Source organism: Bacillus rossius, chromosome 12 (genome assembly GCF_032445375.1).
Source record: "Bacillus rossius redtenbacheri isolate Brsri chromosome 12, Brsri_v3, whole genome shotgun sequence".
NCBI lineage: Eukaryota > Metazoa > Arthropoda > Insecta > Phasmatodea > Bacillidae > Bacillus > Bacillus rossius.
Genome location: NC_086339.1, coordinates 16,484,174 through 16,502,071, shown reverse-complemented (window position 1 = coordinate 16,502,071; position 17,898 = coordinate 16,484,174). Strand labels below are relative to the sequence as shown.

At 39.6% G+C, this 17,898-nt stretch overlaps 2 protein-coding genes across 2 annotated transcripts in view; one reads left to right on the top strand and one right to left on the bottom strand.

The window, feature by feature from the left end:
* Positions 1 to 9,387, bottom strand: part of LOC134537612 (survival motor neuron protein 1) — an 84,134-nt gene extending 74,747 nt beyond the window's left edge. Inside the window, exon 1 of the mRNA XM_063378255.1 lies at positions 9,196 to 9,387. The gene's annotated coding sequence lies outside the window, so the exon portion shown is untranslated. The remainder of the gene's footprint in view (positions 1 to 9,195) is intronic.
* Positions 1 to 17,898, top strand: part of LOC134537614 (uncharacterized) — an 86,464-nt gene that overhangs the window by 61,097 nt on the left and 7,469 nt on the right. The window lies entirely within an intron of this gene.

Genomic DNA, 17,898 nt, shown 5'->3' with positions numbered 1-17,898 from the left:
CAATACTAAACCCCGGCTTTGGACTTTATTTTCGACAAGGAATTTGATTAAAACCCTGCCCATTTTGTAAAATTTCCAAAAAAAGTCACAGATGAGATGTCCAATTGCTGTAAATCTACTGTCTTCTCCTGTGTTATCTTCGTTTTGTTGTACTTATTTGTGTGCTTATCGAGTTTTTTTTCCCTGATACTGTGCTATCTCCGTTGCCCAAATCTGTCCGCCTGCAATTTTTTTTTTGTCATTGATTCGCGCCCTCATTTGTTTCGAAAATTTCGTTATTCGTTAAGCTTATTTCCGAGTTGGTGTTCTGTTTTACTTATTTGTTTATTTATTTATTATTTATTCAATTTTTGTTCTGTAGATCCCATATGGAGGTTAGGACTCCGGGATATAGAACAAGTCAATTAATACAAATATATACATATATACAAACAAACTATACAACCACAAAAACTAAATATTACACAGTACTTTTACATTTCAAAAGTAAGAAAGAGAGATTAAAATTTAAAAAAAAAATACATGGGTACATAAAAAAGAACTTACTTAATTTCTTCTAAGGAATTCTGTATTTTGAATACTTTTTGGACAATAGATAATCTAGGCTTATTTTCTGTGTTCATCTGACCCCCGTAGCGCGGTCTGATGCACGCCGGCTCTCGGTGCTAGAGGTCATGAGTTCGAGTTCCGGGTAAACCGTGGGCAACAAATTTGTACAGACAGAAATATAAATACGAAATAATGATAATAATAAAACGCATAATTTAAAAAAAAAGTATCTCTTCTGGTCGTTGGCGAAAAGCTGTACACCATTGGGAAAAAAAATGTGTTCCGTAAATTTAAACTTATTTTATTTGTCAGTCTTTGTTTTCTTCGACAGGTGCCCTGCTAGGGATTCCTGTAATTAATCACTAAACCGCTTACCCTCATTGCAATAACAAATTTTGGAGAGCCAAGAAAAGGACCAAAAAGGGGTTCGGAGAGGCGGAAATGCACTACAGCCTACTTCTTTGTCAGAAGCGCTAACGGGAAGAGAGAAAAAAGAAAAGAGATACGAGAGTGAGTGAGGAGAGAGAGAGAGAGAGAGAGAGAGAGCGATGAAAAGGCATCAGGAACTAAAAACTGCGACTCGGCGCGCGCAAAGCAAGTTACGAGACGAAACTCGAGAAACTATTCGGACCATCACAAGACGAGAAGTCAAGCTCTTCCCGGTGTGACAGTGTAGAGGCAGCGGAAGAGTTGTCGAGAAAGGGAGGGGGGATAGTCGCAGATGGAAATTAACTTTTGGGGCGCGCGACCTAAGGGTTTGTATGATCAGAGGTCGAGGGAAGGTGATATTGAATATCTCTCTCTCTCTCACACTCCCGCGGTCCGATAACTTGGCAAAGGAGGTAGCGGGAAGTTGGCAGATGTTATTGCCGAACTTGGAAGGAAGTTGTGCGTCACAGAACCGTTTCATTAACCATCAAAGGTGCGAAGCTTGGCGGGTAGGGATTTCGAAAGCCAACTTAAATGCAGCTGTGATTTTTTTTTAAAAAGTGGTATGTTAGTACTGACGTTCTATAATTACCATGTTACATCGCTGGGGGGAAAAAAGAAGAGAAACAGATAAATGAATGAATGTTGTTTAAACACATTCTACTACTCTACTATAAAGTACAATCCCTTAAACACACAACAAAAAATTTAAATCTGTGAGCTTTGCGATTCAAGCTAGTCCCAAACCATACATTTACGTCATGCAGATGACTAAACTAATAATAAATAACTGTAGTTAAATTGTATTGAAAAAGAAGGACCATAAGCTGCATTATAGTTGAGTTGTTTTTGTTTATTTTCTAATCACACGAGGTATTTTCTGTCGTGACGTTAACTTTCTACAGGTGTGCCTGCCGACTTGAAGTAGCTACCCAAACGACGTAAAAAGAGCTGTTTGTGGATATCATTGTAGAGTGGTGGCTAGGCTGCGCAGTAAAAAATGCGTGTGTTGCAAGTATGTACGGTGCCTACAAACATGTAACGTGTTCGCTTGGCCAAATCAACAACGATGATACATACCACAAAAAAAAAAGAAGACTTATTTAAAGTAAATATAGCCATAGTAACGTTACTCAACCTGTAGATACATTTAAACTGCTTTAAAACTTATTATTTCATTTCAAATGTTGCATGCAGTAACCAAAAAATACACCACCTAGAAACACACAAACATAAAAGGAAAGAGTAAGTAGCCGCGTTAGGAGTGAAACTTCACAGAGGAAAGGGAAATTTCTAGGGTACACAAAACTTTTTAAACAGATGTTCAAGTTAACATGTATACCTACGTGTGTACATGTGAGTGTAAAGGTTTCCGATAGTATACTTACGTGTGCAAGTATCCGAGCGTCGAAGTGTGCTTGTGCTAAAGTATGCGAATGAGCAAGTATACAAGTGCGCAAGTATGTCAGTCATCCAGCGCTGCTGGTGCCATCCGTGTTTTCGGCAAGTAATATGATAACTAATAGGTAATAGCATACAACTGAGTTTCTCGCCGGAGGTTCACAATTGTAACAAACATGGCAACACAAACCCTTGAAAGAACATTTCTCTCTACTTCATTCGCTCTGGTCGTTTAATTATTTTTTTCTTTGCACTCTGATGACGTCATTGCCTCGACTTACCGATCGAAAATAAGTTTCACCTAAAAAAAAAATAATAATTTGCCGATTAAGTGTACACCGTATAATGTAACGCACGGATAACCTCCTTTAGAGGGTGATTAGCAACAACGGCCGGCCAATCAGGACCTATGAGCAAGCCTTCTTCCCCAAAATTCACTCGACGGTTCCGAAAGTGCTAACAAGCTTTATCTCCAACGTACTTTGACCGCTTCAAAATCTTAATGCTAGCCGTTTGGCTGCGGCAGTTATAGAAGAACTTGCCTCGGTATTGAGACTCGCGGAGACCAATAACATGCTTTTGTCACGTACATTCTTTCCAAACTATTCCAATAGTCGCGGCACGACCCCCAGGGACTTCAGGAACCAATTTGCGGGGAACGGCCCTCGAGGGTGCTGAAGGCGCGAGGCTAAAGCTTCACATTCTCCTAGTGCCGGCGGCGAGGATTGGAAGGAACTCTGTGAATACATATATAGAGGGAGTTTAGGATCATCGCACCGTCACTGGTCACTGTGTTCATAGAACAAGGAGGGAGAGATATAGAAGTGACCCTTACAGTGGAAAATGAAACCATGTTTTTGCACGACATGTGACGTTATCTGTTCAGTGCCAAACTAAACCTACAACCAAAAAATTGGTTATATGTGAAGTCGGTTTACGGACGATAGTTTAACGTCACAACGTCTTAACAAAACATTGATGAAATGATTGCATACTTTTATGAATAAAATTTAATCATTTTTATTTTAATAATAAAAGAATAAATACTTGAAATTATACAAGTAATCAGATTTTTAAAATGCACGAATAATTAACCTTTATTGACGAAATTGTTGTAATAAGCAATGAAAACCACATTAACTTTTCACTTCACTTTATAAACAGTCGTCGAAACAGATCACGTGTAGATGTAAGATGTGTGCTGCCGCTGTCTTTCTCCTCCTCGGACGCATAGGCCAATCGAGTGGAAGAGAGATAGATGCGGCGCAAGCGTACAATGAGCGTAACGGGACACAGCGTAACGGGACAATGTGCGTAACGGGAAACTTTTTCGTGCGCGCAGCCGGCGTTCATCGATTTATTAGACGTCACGTCAAAAAAAAAACCTTGTTTATGTAAGGTTAGGGAAAAATAAAATCAGAGGTCCCGCGAGGATTTTTTTTCCAGTTACTAAATCAATCCGCTTGGGAGTTGCGGGATGTTCTGAACCTTTCAACGGGGTCCTAGGGAGCGGCGTAATATCGGGAGGACAACCTCCCCTGGGGCGCTTGCGAGAGGGGGGGGGGGGGGAAGAGAAGGATCGATGCTTGCGTGGAGGGGGAGCCTGGCCCCCAGCTGTCCACGGCCGGGCACAATTACCAGCAGAAGTGCCCCCCCAGTCGGGGCCTTTGTGACTCGTCTCCGGGGGGCATCGCTCCGCCGATAGCCCACGACGCGGTCAGCATAGTGGTAGAGTCGACCATGCTCCTGACATACCAAACAATTTTACCACTGTGACTTGTGCGTCACAGTACATGGGCCTCTCTGGCCGGCCGGGGGGGGGGATGTGGGGGGACATGTCCCCTTCAAAAATTCCTTGTGGAGGGGACACAGGGACGAGATACAGGGGCAAATTTATATGCTGTTTCGATTCATTACAAGTTTCTATTCTGTTTGAGGTAAACTTTGAACACTGCATCACAGAATAAATAAGTACCTAACAGAAGCGACAATGCATGGTTTTTATCTAACTTTATTATCATTACATTACATACAATACATTCTATTTGGATATTTTTTACTTCTATTCGTCAAATATATTTACATCCCATGTCCCCCCCCCCCCCCTAAATTTACTTACCAGAGATGCCCATGCAGTAAGTCCTATATGACAGCGTCTTTCAGTAGTCAATTAAAATTCTTCCTATAAAACGCAGTTTTTACGGGAGAAATTTAGTTGAAAACACAATTTGCGTACACGCTCGGCATTATTTTAAAGACTTCTGCGTTTATTTCCGTATAAGTGTATTTGCAACATGAGAACATATGAATTTGCTGTTTACAGAAGTTGTATGTCACCCATCATTGACGAGTAATAAAACACTCGCTTACGTGTTTTTTATTTTTTTTATTTTTAATATCATACATAGGTACATACATATTTGCTTCCCAAATCAACTGCCAGATATAAACACGTGTTAATAACTACAGTACACTCTTGGAATGACATCTCGTCAGTGTTAAGAAGCATGCAGATAGCCGCTCTACCTTCTGGCTCTGGGGTAGTGTGTCTCACTTGTGACTTGCGGGACCCGGGTTCGCGGCTCGGCTCCTCCAAGGCGGATTGCCTCAGGCAAATGGTGGAATTTTATGATATGAATACAATCCCTTGCAACAATTCAGGCTACCAAAGATACGGTGGGAAGAAAAAAGAAGAAGAAAAACCTTACAGGGTGGCTTCCAAATGGCGGAGCCCGTTTATTTACTAGGGCTCCCCCATGCGTAGGCCATCCGGGGTCTTCCTGGGAGTCAAGGAGTTTTGGAAAATATTTATCATTCCATCCCGTATACTTATTTTTTTTATTCAAGACAGTAAACTGGCTTTATTGTAACAAAAAAAATGTATAAATTAATTATTTTATTTAGTAGAATAACAGAGTTAATTTTAATCAGTAAATATGCTGAATGTTTATTTTAATTCATTAATTGATAAAATTTATTAATTCGAGAATCTCACTTATATATATATTATTTATTTTGATAACTATATTTTATAACATAAAATAATAAATAATAGTTTTATTATTGTAAAGTTTAGTTTTTAACACCAATTGGCTTAGTCCATCCCCCGATGTTCACGAAAGTTAATATTTTCGGTTGAATCACGCGGGTCCGCCATCTTTTCGAGAATTCTGATGCTTCCACAGATGGCAGCACCGTCTCTACACATTTTCGTTCCAATCGACTTCCGTCCCATTCACGAAATCATTCAGACTACCAGATGCCGCATACCGAGAGCTAAGATGTTTACACGTCAAAAAAAAAATCTTCACGGCGGTGGCAAATCGTAACATTTGATTCGGGGATGATCAGAGTGATAACAACGCCAACAATGTGCTTGAAGTGAAACTTATTGAGTGTTATGAAGTTCTCCGCTTAATTGGGCCTGCAGACCGACCCTGCGAGGCGACCTGTGATTGGCGAGAAGCCCAAGATGTACATCAAGATCTGTCCCTGCCCGAACACGCCCGAATATTCACCTTCGGCCAACCTCGGGATTTGTTTTATTTTTGCGCAGGAAAAAATGAATTCAAATATTGAAAGTGGTCGGTTAGGTTAGTTGCATGAAAACACTTTATAACACTATGGACGGTTAGTTAGGTTAGTATAGCTACATTAAAATAAACAAAAAATATATATATAAATGAACCCGAGGTTGGCCGAAGGTGAATATTCGGGCGTGTTCGGGCAGGGACAGAACTTGTACATCTTAGGCTTCCAGTGATTGGCCGCCTACGTACCGCGGCGTCCACGCTCTGCGAGTTCTGCGGATGTGCGCCCTCGGGAGACATCGGGGTTCGATTCCAGGCGGCTTCCTTCGCGCGAGCGCACACGCGGTCACGAGCGACGAGAGAGAGATCAATAAACTGCTAGCATCAAAGGTCAGAGAAACAAGCCTCCCTACCTACCCCCCGCACACATACACACACACACTCTTCGTTGAGACACGATTTTTGTGACGAAAAAGAAAGAAAGAAAGAATGAATGATAAGGGGAGGAGTAAAGAAAAACATCAAAATGTCAGGGGTTAAAAAGCGCGTGCCTATTTAATCTCTCAACGTCGTGTTATGCCTTCCAATGAAGTTGTTCAGATAACGTTGAAGGGTACGACGACATTGAAAATATCACTACAGAAGCCATGTTTGTTTGAAAAGTTATATTAATCGGATTTTCCATTAAATCTTTCGTCGACAAGACGTAACACCCAAATTAAAAAAAAATAATAATTGAAATTTCATAGAAAATATACATACTGGTGGGCATTAACTCGTTAATCCGTTTATCGTTAATTAACGAAGTTAACAATCCGCTTAACGGATTAACTTTTTAAGTTAACTTCAAAAAAATGTTAATGCTCTTGTTAACTTCAGTTATCTTTAGTCCGTTTCATTGGTTGCCATTTTGTTTGTTCGGCGAGTCGAATGGTTAACGATATACGCGAAGTGCGCGTGAGTGCAATGCGTGTGTAACTGTCATGCTAGGCATGGCGTGGGTGTGAGCAGGAACGCTGGAGTTGTTGTGGAGTGTCCGTATTCGATGTCTAACACCAGCTGGCGCTGTTGATTGCTCGCTCTACTCAGCGCCAGTGAATTATAACCTCACTTTTTATGTACTGCTAATTTATAGTGCCATAACGATTTAACGATTAACGAAGTTAACTTTAGGATTAACTGCGCTCATCTATGTATGTATATATATGTGTATGTGTGGATGTGTGTGACGCGTGGTTATAAAATAAATAAGTTACCTCAAGTTTTGTGAGAGATTAAGGAAGTTTTACTCACTCAGTGTGTACGACACTCACCGAGTTTTACCCCCTTCCTTCTTTTTTTTTTTTTTTGTTTCCTCGCGGGAGTACTAACATCCAGTAAACTCGCCCAGTGTAATCGATGATTTACACGTAAAACGTGCGCGAACTACAGTTGACGTCAATCTAACCTGTCTTACAGTAATCAATTCTCAGAAAGTAGACGTCCAACTTGTCTGTCGGATTCAGACTCGTTCTGTATTAACCTCGCCGACGCGTTTCTCCCGCGCTTTTCGCGGCCATCCGAAGACGAGAGGCCGGATGTGGAGTGAGGTTGGTGAAGAAAGGGGGAGGAGGAGAAACCAATTTCCCCCTCCCCCCAAACCACAAATCCAGCTTCGCCTCCTTGGGGGCGGAAATGCTGTTCAATCATCTCCTGCATTATTCGCTCCTTTTTCCGTCACCATAGGCGAGTAACTCTCTCTCTCTCTCTCTCTCTGCCCGCGTATCGTCGCCGTTATCCCCTTACTCGTTAAGCACGGAGAAGCCTCTGAGCTTCACGAACCCAAGCTCAGTCCCTAACATATCTTGAGTTCGTCTGCTCCATCTTGTAGCTTCGCGATCGAAATAAAAAAAACAACACAATTTTGCGAGAATGCATACGTTTTCATGAGTATAGAGCACATAAATATCGCTGGCAACACAGCATTAATTTATGTTATCATCACCTAGACGTGCTGAAACCTATCCCCATAAAAACAACACACACAAAGAACGAATTTTTGCAAGAACATTAATTCACAAAAAAAAAAACTGTTACGTATTATTTATGTAACTGAATTAATCTAACCAACCTTAATTTTAGTTACGATCACACATAGAAGCGCGAAAAACTAACCTCCCGGGAGAAAAAAATTAAAGAATTAATTTTTGCAAGAATTTTATTTACGTAAAATGCCTAACCTACCATTTACTTTTAGGTTTGGTTCATAAACTACGCAAGATGCAAAACGTTCAATAACGAAGTTTCCAAATACCCGTTTTTTAAACTACGCAACACGCAAACGCATCGTAAGCATAGCCCTACTTTCAACTTTTTGCGTTTCTGCTTGCGTTTCTGCCGTCCACGTTTGGATTGAAGTGTTTCAAAAAAAATCTAAAAGACGCGAACGTTTTGTGCGCAGAAGGCCACAAAGTTGTTTTCTTTATATAAATGACGTTTTCAATTGTCATACTTTCGTACAGTTAAAGAAAGTAACAATTTAAAATTAAATTTTTGACACTTCATATGTTTTCATGACAAACACGACTTAACAAAAGAAACCAAGGAAATAAATTCGTTATCTATTGTTTTACAATTTTCAAGTTGTAGGGTAGGCGAGGTCAAGCGACTTCCGTGCTTTCTAAACGAACGTGATTTTATTGCATCCGTTTCGTGTTGCGTCGTTGCGTTATTTCCATAGTTCAATAACCTGGGCTACATTTGCAACAGCACACTTATAGCACACTCGATGGAAGCTGCTCCACTGGAAAATAGCACGCACGCACGCACAGGAAAACAGCCGCGCGCACGGAAACTTGTCGAACTGCTAACATTTATCTGTACTGTGCGCCGATTTATGATCGCGGCCAATCAGCGTACACTACGTAGCTAACAATAATAACTAATTTGAGTGCGATGTTTATTTGTAAGGCAGTGCTTCGTACCTAGTCGTTTAAAACAAAACTGCGAAATTAAACGTATAGGGATTTAGGTAAGCAACAGCTTCATATAATAAATAATAGGTAGCTGACAAAATTCAGACGTTTGGAACGTCATTTAAAATCGATTTTACAATGCAAAACACACTTCCACCAATGTTTTGGATTTTTAACCAATATGGCGCAACAATTACCTGAAGAAAAAAAAAGCTTCACACACTTCATGAAATCATGCAGACATGAAATAGCCACCCTCCTGGGTTCTCATTATAGCTTTCGCTATGAACATGGCAAAGAATGTACACACTCACTCTCTATATCTCTCTCACCTCCGTCTTCGTGTTTGTGATGAAAATCCACCTCCATTCCGGCCTGTTCTCGTTGGATTACTCGCGCCTCCGCCGGGGAGGGATTTACTGGGTCGCTCTCAGCAGTTGCAAGCCTGTGCCGCCCCGGGCTGCCGAGACGCGGCGCGGTGTTTGCGCGTCTCTCGCGCTGCCGCACAGCCCCCAGGCCCGTCGCTGCCAACATTGCAGATTAAAAAAACAAAAAAAAAACATTTTCATTTTATTGAGCTCGATGTCACGTCAAGAACCTGAGTTACATTGGAAACGTAAAAATGAAAACCACACGATTTTATGCTTTCAATAGATACTAAGGAATGACATAAATAATTATCTTCTAGTTTATAAAAAAAACTTGTTTGTAAGGGCAATTTTTTAATAACAATTAAATACGGTTATATTATGAAATAATTTAAAATCATGTGCACAAACGCAAAATACAGGTTGTCCATAAAATAATGTTCCAGTTTCAATAGTATAACAGTTTAATTTATACTTTTGAGGGGTGAGGGAGGTGGGGGGGCTAAACTGGCAAGAGTAAATTTTACTATATATATATATATATATATGTGTGTGTGTGTGTGTGTGTGTATATATATATACATACATACATACATACATACATAATATACACACACACATACACACTTGAATACCGTAGTGTTAAAAAAAAAAGTTGGAGGGCAGATGAACTGAATTATTTGTATTGAAAAAAGATACATGTATATCGCCAACTATTAAAAAAAAATAGCCAGTCATGGGGACTGTCAACAGAAGTGAAAACTTAAAACTTCGTTTTTAAATACGAACCCATTAGTTTGCCCCTACCAAAAATCGCTCAACGCGGCTAAAAAAGTTTTCACTTCAAAAATAACTTAAATCCACAAATAATCAACATTACCTCTCATAAATCAATAACCTGACATTTGAAGAAATTCACTTCTTAAATAAATAAACAAAAGAAAAACATAACCTCACCTACTAAAAAGTAGCCAATACTCGCAATATATACCACACAATAACGTTAAAATTTCTTTGGAAAATAAAATAAAATACTTATAACCTTAAAAATATAACAAATTAAGTATTATTCTCTAAATATAAAAAATAATGACAATTATTACGTATTAATTGAATATACTAAACACAGCGACACAACAGCGAAGAACAGCTATCTTTCTCGCTCGGGTACACTCGGCGGTCCCGAGTTCACCCGATCCAGCCTTTCACTTCAGAGCGTGACGGATCAGCCTAACTTACTACCTACGAAAAAATGTGTGAGCGGTGCGCCAAAAGAAGTTTTCACTTCAAAAACTGGTATTATTCAACTTGCGATGTATTAAATATGAAATGACTGGAAATATATGTATTTATTTACTATCTAAGCTGAATCAAAAATATTTGGAAAAGTGGAATTAATATGTAGTGATGATGTGATGTTTTTGTCGGGAAAGATTATTGGTTTCGTTTGTTTGAAGAAAGAAAAAAAAGGAGGGGGGGGGGGGTTAAGTGTCCAAGATGAGTTTTTGCCCCGGGTGGAAACTAGTCTAGTTACGTCCTTGAATTGGTTACCAACTCGGCGATCGTACATTTCGGAGCGTTGGGCTGGAACACACGACCCCTCGCCACATGAGCGTGACGTGTTCTGAGATCACGTCTCGGAGGACCCCGTGTGTTGAACAACAAATATGACAACACGTACAATAGAATAATGAGTCTTGCGATGGGAACAGTCGATTTTTAAACTTTTTTTTATGTACATGCGCCATTGTTGGGGATTTAGCTGTGTGCCATATAGGGGAACCACAAGATTGGATAAGAAAGATGAATACACAAACACACTGAAAGCAAGCCAAAAATCAAATGCTGAATAGTACAGAGAATTCAGTGGAAAAATTAGTCGTAAAAAATTATCAAGCTACAGACGAACAGTGGGCTGACAACGACGAAACAGTTGTAACCGTAACAGAAAACCACAACGACGCACAGTTGAACCCAGCGATGTGACTAAAAAGATAGTCTGGACATCAAAACAACGGCATAGACGAACACAGTTGCCCTCCTAATAAGATTTAATGATTAAAAAAAAAAAAATTAAATAATATACAACGCTAAGAAAATTACGATGTAAAAAAAAGTGTTCAACAAACACGAATAAACTAATTTATCCCTTCAGCTCGTTCTTGCGCATGCCGAACATCAGTGTACCGTTTTCTTTACTATATTTTAATTACAATATTACAGGATGACGCTCTGTCATCAGAAACGCAGTAGCTGTTTACAGTAATTATTTAAAATTTTGAGAACTTCCATCCTCATGGCTGTTCGCTGTCTCTAATTTATATTCTACGTTCCCCTCTAGCTTTTAAGGTGGATTAACCGTTTTGTCTCATCCCGTTCGTTATTTCATTTAAGGCTGAGAGGGTTGACGATAACGCGGGAAGCCTTAAGTCGAGCCCATGTTTAATCCAGGTTATAATGTCACTCTTGAGTCCCCTTTGCTTGTTTTAAAATAATTTCGATAAGGGCACAGAGACTGCACGACATCGTAAGATTACTTCGTCAGGTAATCTGTGGTTTCATCAAGTCGTGTGGCGTCCGAAGACAAAATATTTTAAATATGGCTTTAATTAAATTTTGTAACTGTTAAATTTTGACCTGTTTGACTCAGTGATTAGACCTCCTAGCTACTATTGTTATATTGTAAATTGAAGAAAATGTTTCATGTAAAATTACAGATATTTGTTAGTTTCTAAATTTACATGAAAACAACTGTATCACTACAAAATAGTGTTCGCAGTAATACCGGTCTTGGATTCTTAACCCGGAAATACATGTTTCGTGTTGTCCCAGTACCTCCAATAGTTAAAAGTTATTTGTAAACCGTTCCCTGAATTTCTTTCCAGTAATAACACGTTAAAAAAAAATGGATGAAAAATCGATTAAAATATGAAATTATGCGCCAATTTTCTTAAAACAATACTCAGCATTATCTCGAAAAACGTATTTCACATATGCAAAAATAACCATAGTCTTGTGTTTTAGAAAGTTAAAATATCTTTCTTGTAGTATTACAACTATTTCTTGGCAACTGGTTTCCAAAAGGAATCTTTTGTAAAAGTACAGTATTTTTTTTTTCTGTGTGGTGAGACGTTTCTTTTCGAAGCCGGGTCGAGGATAACGTCCTCAGGTTCGGGACTGAGTCACCTTTGTTCTGCGGGAGGCAACACTAAACCACTGCACAATCATCCCGCCTAGTCTGCCCTAGCCATATGCAGGGGTGACAATCACATCCCATACCCAGCCTCAGGGCGGACAGCCAATCAGGCTAGGCTACTTACGTTTCAGTTTCATAACAGTGATTTATCGTGTTGTGTATTCAAGGGGGCCCGCCTTGTCAGAGGCATGTCTGTCAGTTAGGCGGGATGATAAGTGCGGCGCTCTCTGGTGTTTATAGCGCGGTGTCGCCTCTAAGCGAAGGCTGTGGATTGGCGCGCAGTCTTCTCGTCGTGCGCAGGACAGTTATGATATTCGAGCGGTAACCATAGAATTATACGAAGGAGAAATGAAAACAAAGGTTTAATGCAAGTCCCTCGATGAGTGCTTCCAAGAATCTGTACCGGGAGATTCATGCTTTCAAGTTATTCTAAAAACACGCATTTTATTCATTTTCACTCTTATAAAAATACAGTTTATAAACGAAATACGGAAACATAACCACTCATCCGCTCTCGGCGTATTCTGAAATGATTATAAAAAAAAAACAGACACCACTCAGAGAATTTGAGCAGTTTTAAAATCGCCGGGTTTCTTCTGAAGCTCTGGACACCGTATGTGTGTAGGTATGTGTATATATAGGCCTATATACACACACACATACATACATATACTAGCTGAAATAACCGGAGTTTCCCAGGCTAAACACATCCTAAAATAAGGAACATTGCTACCGAGTTTCAAGTCTGTAGGTCATACACTTGAAAAACGGGTAATTTTGATTTTAAAATCCCATTGATTGCACAATCTCGGTGCCTCAATGTCTATTCATCAGCAAAACCGGGACGCCAATCTTCAGCTTCATTTAGTGGGAAGGCAGGTAACTCCTAGGCAAGACGTGACGGACGCACCAAACGATAGCGCGTTACAAATTCAAGGCAAAGCCATCTGTTGACCAAGTTCTAAACTGAACTGTTATTGGCGACTTTAGTTCGCTAGCAGCTGCGAGCTTCACTAAGCGGATGGGTTTCGCTAAGGAGGATAGGAAGTCCAGACCTTAATTAATAACCGTGTAGCGGACATAGAGAAATGACACAAACTCACTATTTGTGTGTCTATGACCTACCTCCTATGATTTTATATTATAAAACTGAATTCACTCCTTTTTGACTCCCTTAGGGATGGCGTTTCATAACTATACGTAGTCTATGTCATTCTCCGGCTCAAAAGCTATCTGTATGTAAAAAAATCATGTCGATCCGTTTCTCAGTTGCTGCGAAAAAGGAGGACAAACAGACAAACACACTTTGCATTTGCAATATTAATAGGGATTTTTTTTCCGAGGGGGAGTTCTCTCAGGCAGTTGCAATAACAATTAACAAGGTTAGCCACAACAGATTAAAAAAATAATAATTGAAATATTCTTCTACCATTTTTCCTCCGACGAGTTTGCGTTTCAACGTATATTCTAATTGGATTATTGTATCAACCAGTCGGTTAACAACATCGGACGGCGTGATTTTGAATAATTGCGGTGAATTTCTCTGTAACAGTTTTGGAAACGAGCGAAATGCCGTAGGCTTAACTCGGAACAGCTTAACTTTATTTTCAGAGTATCGTGCAGCTGAATATCGTAGTGTGTTGTGGCATGGATATGTACAGTTGTCCATAAAATAATGTTCCAGTTTTAGAAAAGTGCATGCGCGAGTACTGCTTTGTTGTTTTCTCGCTTGCAGCGCCACCAACGTAAAATGGCGACTCCTGAACGTAAAGCGTTTTGTGTTCAGCAAAATGTGAATCTTTTTTTTACGAACGTGGTTGAACGTCGAAGTCCTTGACCGTTGGACTGGTCGTAATGGTCGAGACCACAAAGCTATTTTGGACATTTGTAAGAAAAACTATGTTAGTTTAACTTCAATTTGATGTATGATTTGTTGTTAACAGTCTAAATCAAATTGTTAAAATATAACATCGAAACTGGGACATTCGTTTGTGGACATCCGTTTTACGAGTTGCATGTGGTGTATTGGGTGAAGTGTGAAATTTTGTGCTCGTTCGCATTTGGAGTTGAAGGTATTCGCTTACAAATTCGTTTTTTTATTATTCACGCACTTTGTCGTGTTTAAAGTGTTTATAACCTAGGTTTAGCCAGTGAATAAGCGAAGAGTTTGAACAATATACTTATTTATGCATGGGGCGTGGTCGAAACCCCATTGGCACATTTTTTTTTTCCTTCAAAGATCGCATTGACCAATAGCTATTATCGAAAGTTAGTTCGCACCCGATGTCATATAACACTGGCTACAACTTTTCCTCGTGTGCAGACGAGCAGTGGATTATCCCGAAATTCCCGAAATTAAAGGGATAAATTGAATTAAAAGGTTCAGATTTTCAAATGTAACATATAGACATGGACACACTGCATACGGGTATCCCGCTGAGTCGCAAGGTGTGGTGGTTTTAAAAATCAACGGAACATAGAGATTCCCCAGTTGGTAAAACCTTTTGGACATTAGAAAATTATCATTCTTTGTGTTCTCCTCGTTCGATGGTAATAGGCTCGAATCTCAAAGCCCTGTATTTTTTTTTCTGTTGGTGACGGTATTTGTGCAGTTGGGTACGTTTGCAATTTGACACGTTTTGGCCTCTACCAAACTTAGTTTTTGGCCACGCAGCTGGGATCGAATGACGCGAGTATGTCGAGGGGAGGGGGTGCCACAGCAGTGGGGAGTGTGCAGCGGGAAACAAAGGAAGGCGGTTCGGAGAAGAGGCGAACCGCCATTGTCCACAGGCGGCGTGAGACCTGAGACACGGCGCAGACCTGGGTGCCAGCCCGACATCCCGCGCACATGGATCATCTTTTTTGTCAGAGACGCGAGGAGGCGGCATTGTATTCGGTTGGGGTTCGCGGGCTGATTATATGAGCACACAACCTGAGTTGAACGACGCGCGGTAGACAACTTAGATCGTGGAGATTGCAAAACTTTTTTTTTTTTTTAATGCACAACATCTTAGCTCTCGGTGTACGGAATTTGGTGGGAGTAATTTCGTGAATGCAAAAAAAGTCAAGGGACGGAAATGTGGTCACAGAGCCAAAGGTAAACTTTATAGTATTAACTTTTAAATGGATTTTAACAATCTGGGAAGTCTTTTAATAAAATTCCTTGACGAAAATCAGGTCCAAAGCTAGTTTTCCCCCCAAGTATTTATAGCTTTAATCCGAGCCGTTTCATTATTTAGTTTTAAAATTTTGGGGTTATAAATAGAATAATTAGATAGTCGACGTAGCTGCCCCCGGCAGTTGAATTCTAGCGGCGGTTGCGAGAACTACGTGTGATTCGCGTCCAGAAATGTAGATGAAAACACAATCTGCGCATACTTATCACGCTCGGTATTATTTTAAATATTTCTACGTTAAATTTCGTGTTTGAGTTTCGTATTACAAGTAAGTACCTATAATTATTGCAACATGAGAACACATGAATTTGCTCGTTACCGAGGTTAGATGTTCACACATCACTGGCGAGTACTGAAATACTCGGCTCACATTTGTTGTTGTTATAATGGAATTGAACGTAATTCATTGTTGATGTGTCGTTTTAACATCGTTGTAAAACAATCCTTACTTCATGATGGTTTTTTTAACGGCTCTTCCTAGCGAGTTCCTTTCAAGCTAATACGCAAACAGCTACGGTTTGTTTCGCTAACCATTTGCTGCTGAGAGTGTCTTCCGCGAAATAACACCTCTATGGACCGCCGACCACAGCAGACGACACATCCCAGGGGGAGCGTCGAGAGCTTCTGGAACCTTCGAGGACGACCAACCTCCGACAGTTGAAAGGTCAGGAAAAAGAGAGGACGAGAGGAATGAACGCAGGAGTGTTGTGATAGCCAGCGGACATCTTTTGTTTTCGTTCCGGAGCCGTTGCAGAACGTGGCAGGAGGGGGGAAGGAGGAGAAGGATAAAGGGGCCCGCGGCGTGGGAGCGCATAGAAGTCGCCAACAGCACTACGTTGTAAGGAATTTCTCGGAAACATACCGCACTAATGTACTAGCGCGATAAAAAAAAATTATGAAAAAAAAGTGAGCGAGTAGTTTAGTATCTACCAGTGATGTGTAACATCTAACCTATCGTATCACAATCTTTGTATTAACCCCACACGTATTTCAATAGATAATTTATAAAATTGTTGAAATTATATTATACATTTTACTTTATTATTTCAAAACGTATTTATGAAGTATTAGGCGAGCCAAATGGTGATACGTCGCGCAGTTCAAGACTACCGTTAGCGGAACAAACGGTAAACATCGGTTTCTTCTTTTTTCTTTTCAAATGTCATGGAAATGTTTGCGCTCTCCGATACGCTGCAGCACAAGCGCAAAAAAAAAAAAAAAAAAACTTAATGGCGCGCGCTTCTCCCAGCTTCCTGTTACACATTTCCAGTGTTGTTAGAAGTACTCGTAAAAAGTAATTGGGCTCAATTACAATTACTGTGGTGACAATGTAACTAATTACAAGTAAAAATTACTTTACATAAAAGTAATCAGTAAAATTACAATTACAATTACTTTCCACTACCATTTTAAAACTGACTTACGATTCAATTTTTTTACACACTGTTACATCAATAAACATACATATATGTTTTGTTAAAAAAAATTATTTCATGTAATGATTAAATATATTATCTTTAGTTAAATGAATAATATTTGAGGACAAACATGCTTGAATAACATCAAAAGACTTCATACAAGTAGCTACCTGTAATACAAGTAACACTCTTTAAATTCTGGAATTGACCTTACAAAACAATTGCATTTTAAAGTTCTCATCAAATATATTCCCTCTCTTGATGGCAAAAACATCTTTACTAACAGTAAAAAGACGCTCAACGGGAGCACTTGACGGTAGTGATGTGTTAAATTTTAAAAATGCAGATTTTAGGATAGGGTAATGTTGGATACACTGCAAGTCACTAGCACTACAAGCGTAATATTATAAACTTTACTAATACAAAAATGTATGTTCTTCTTGTTCTTAACTGTATTCATTATACGTTCCGAGAATAAAAGGAACGGCAAGTAAATATAAAGTATCGATTACCTTAATGTAACGATTACAATTAATGTTATGTATTCCGATTACATGTACGAATTTCATTTTTTAAATGTAATTCGTTACAAGTATAAATTACTTGAAAAGTAATCGTTACAAGTAATCCGATTACTTGTAATTCGTTACTTAACAACACTGCACATTTCCGTCGCATTCACGAAATCACTCCCGCCAAATGCCGCATACCGAGAGCTAAGATATTACACATGAAATATATTCGATGAAATAACGTGTACATAGGAGATAATTCTGTGGCGGTTTCATGCGGAAGCTAAGGTTACTAAGTGTGGCCAGCGGTGTATAGTGATAACCAGTTCGTAACCAGCACAGTTGTAGTAATAACTTTGTAACAA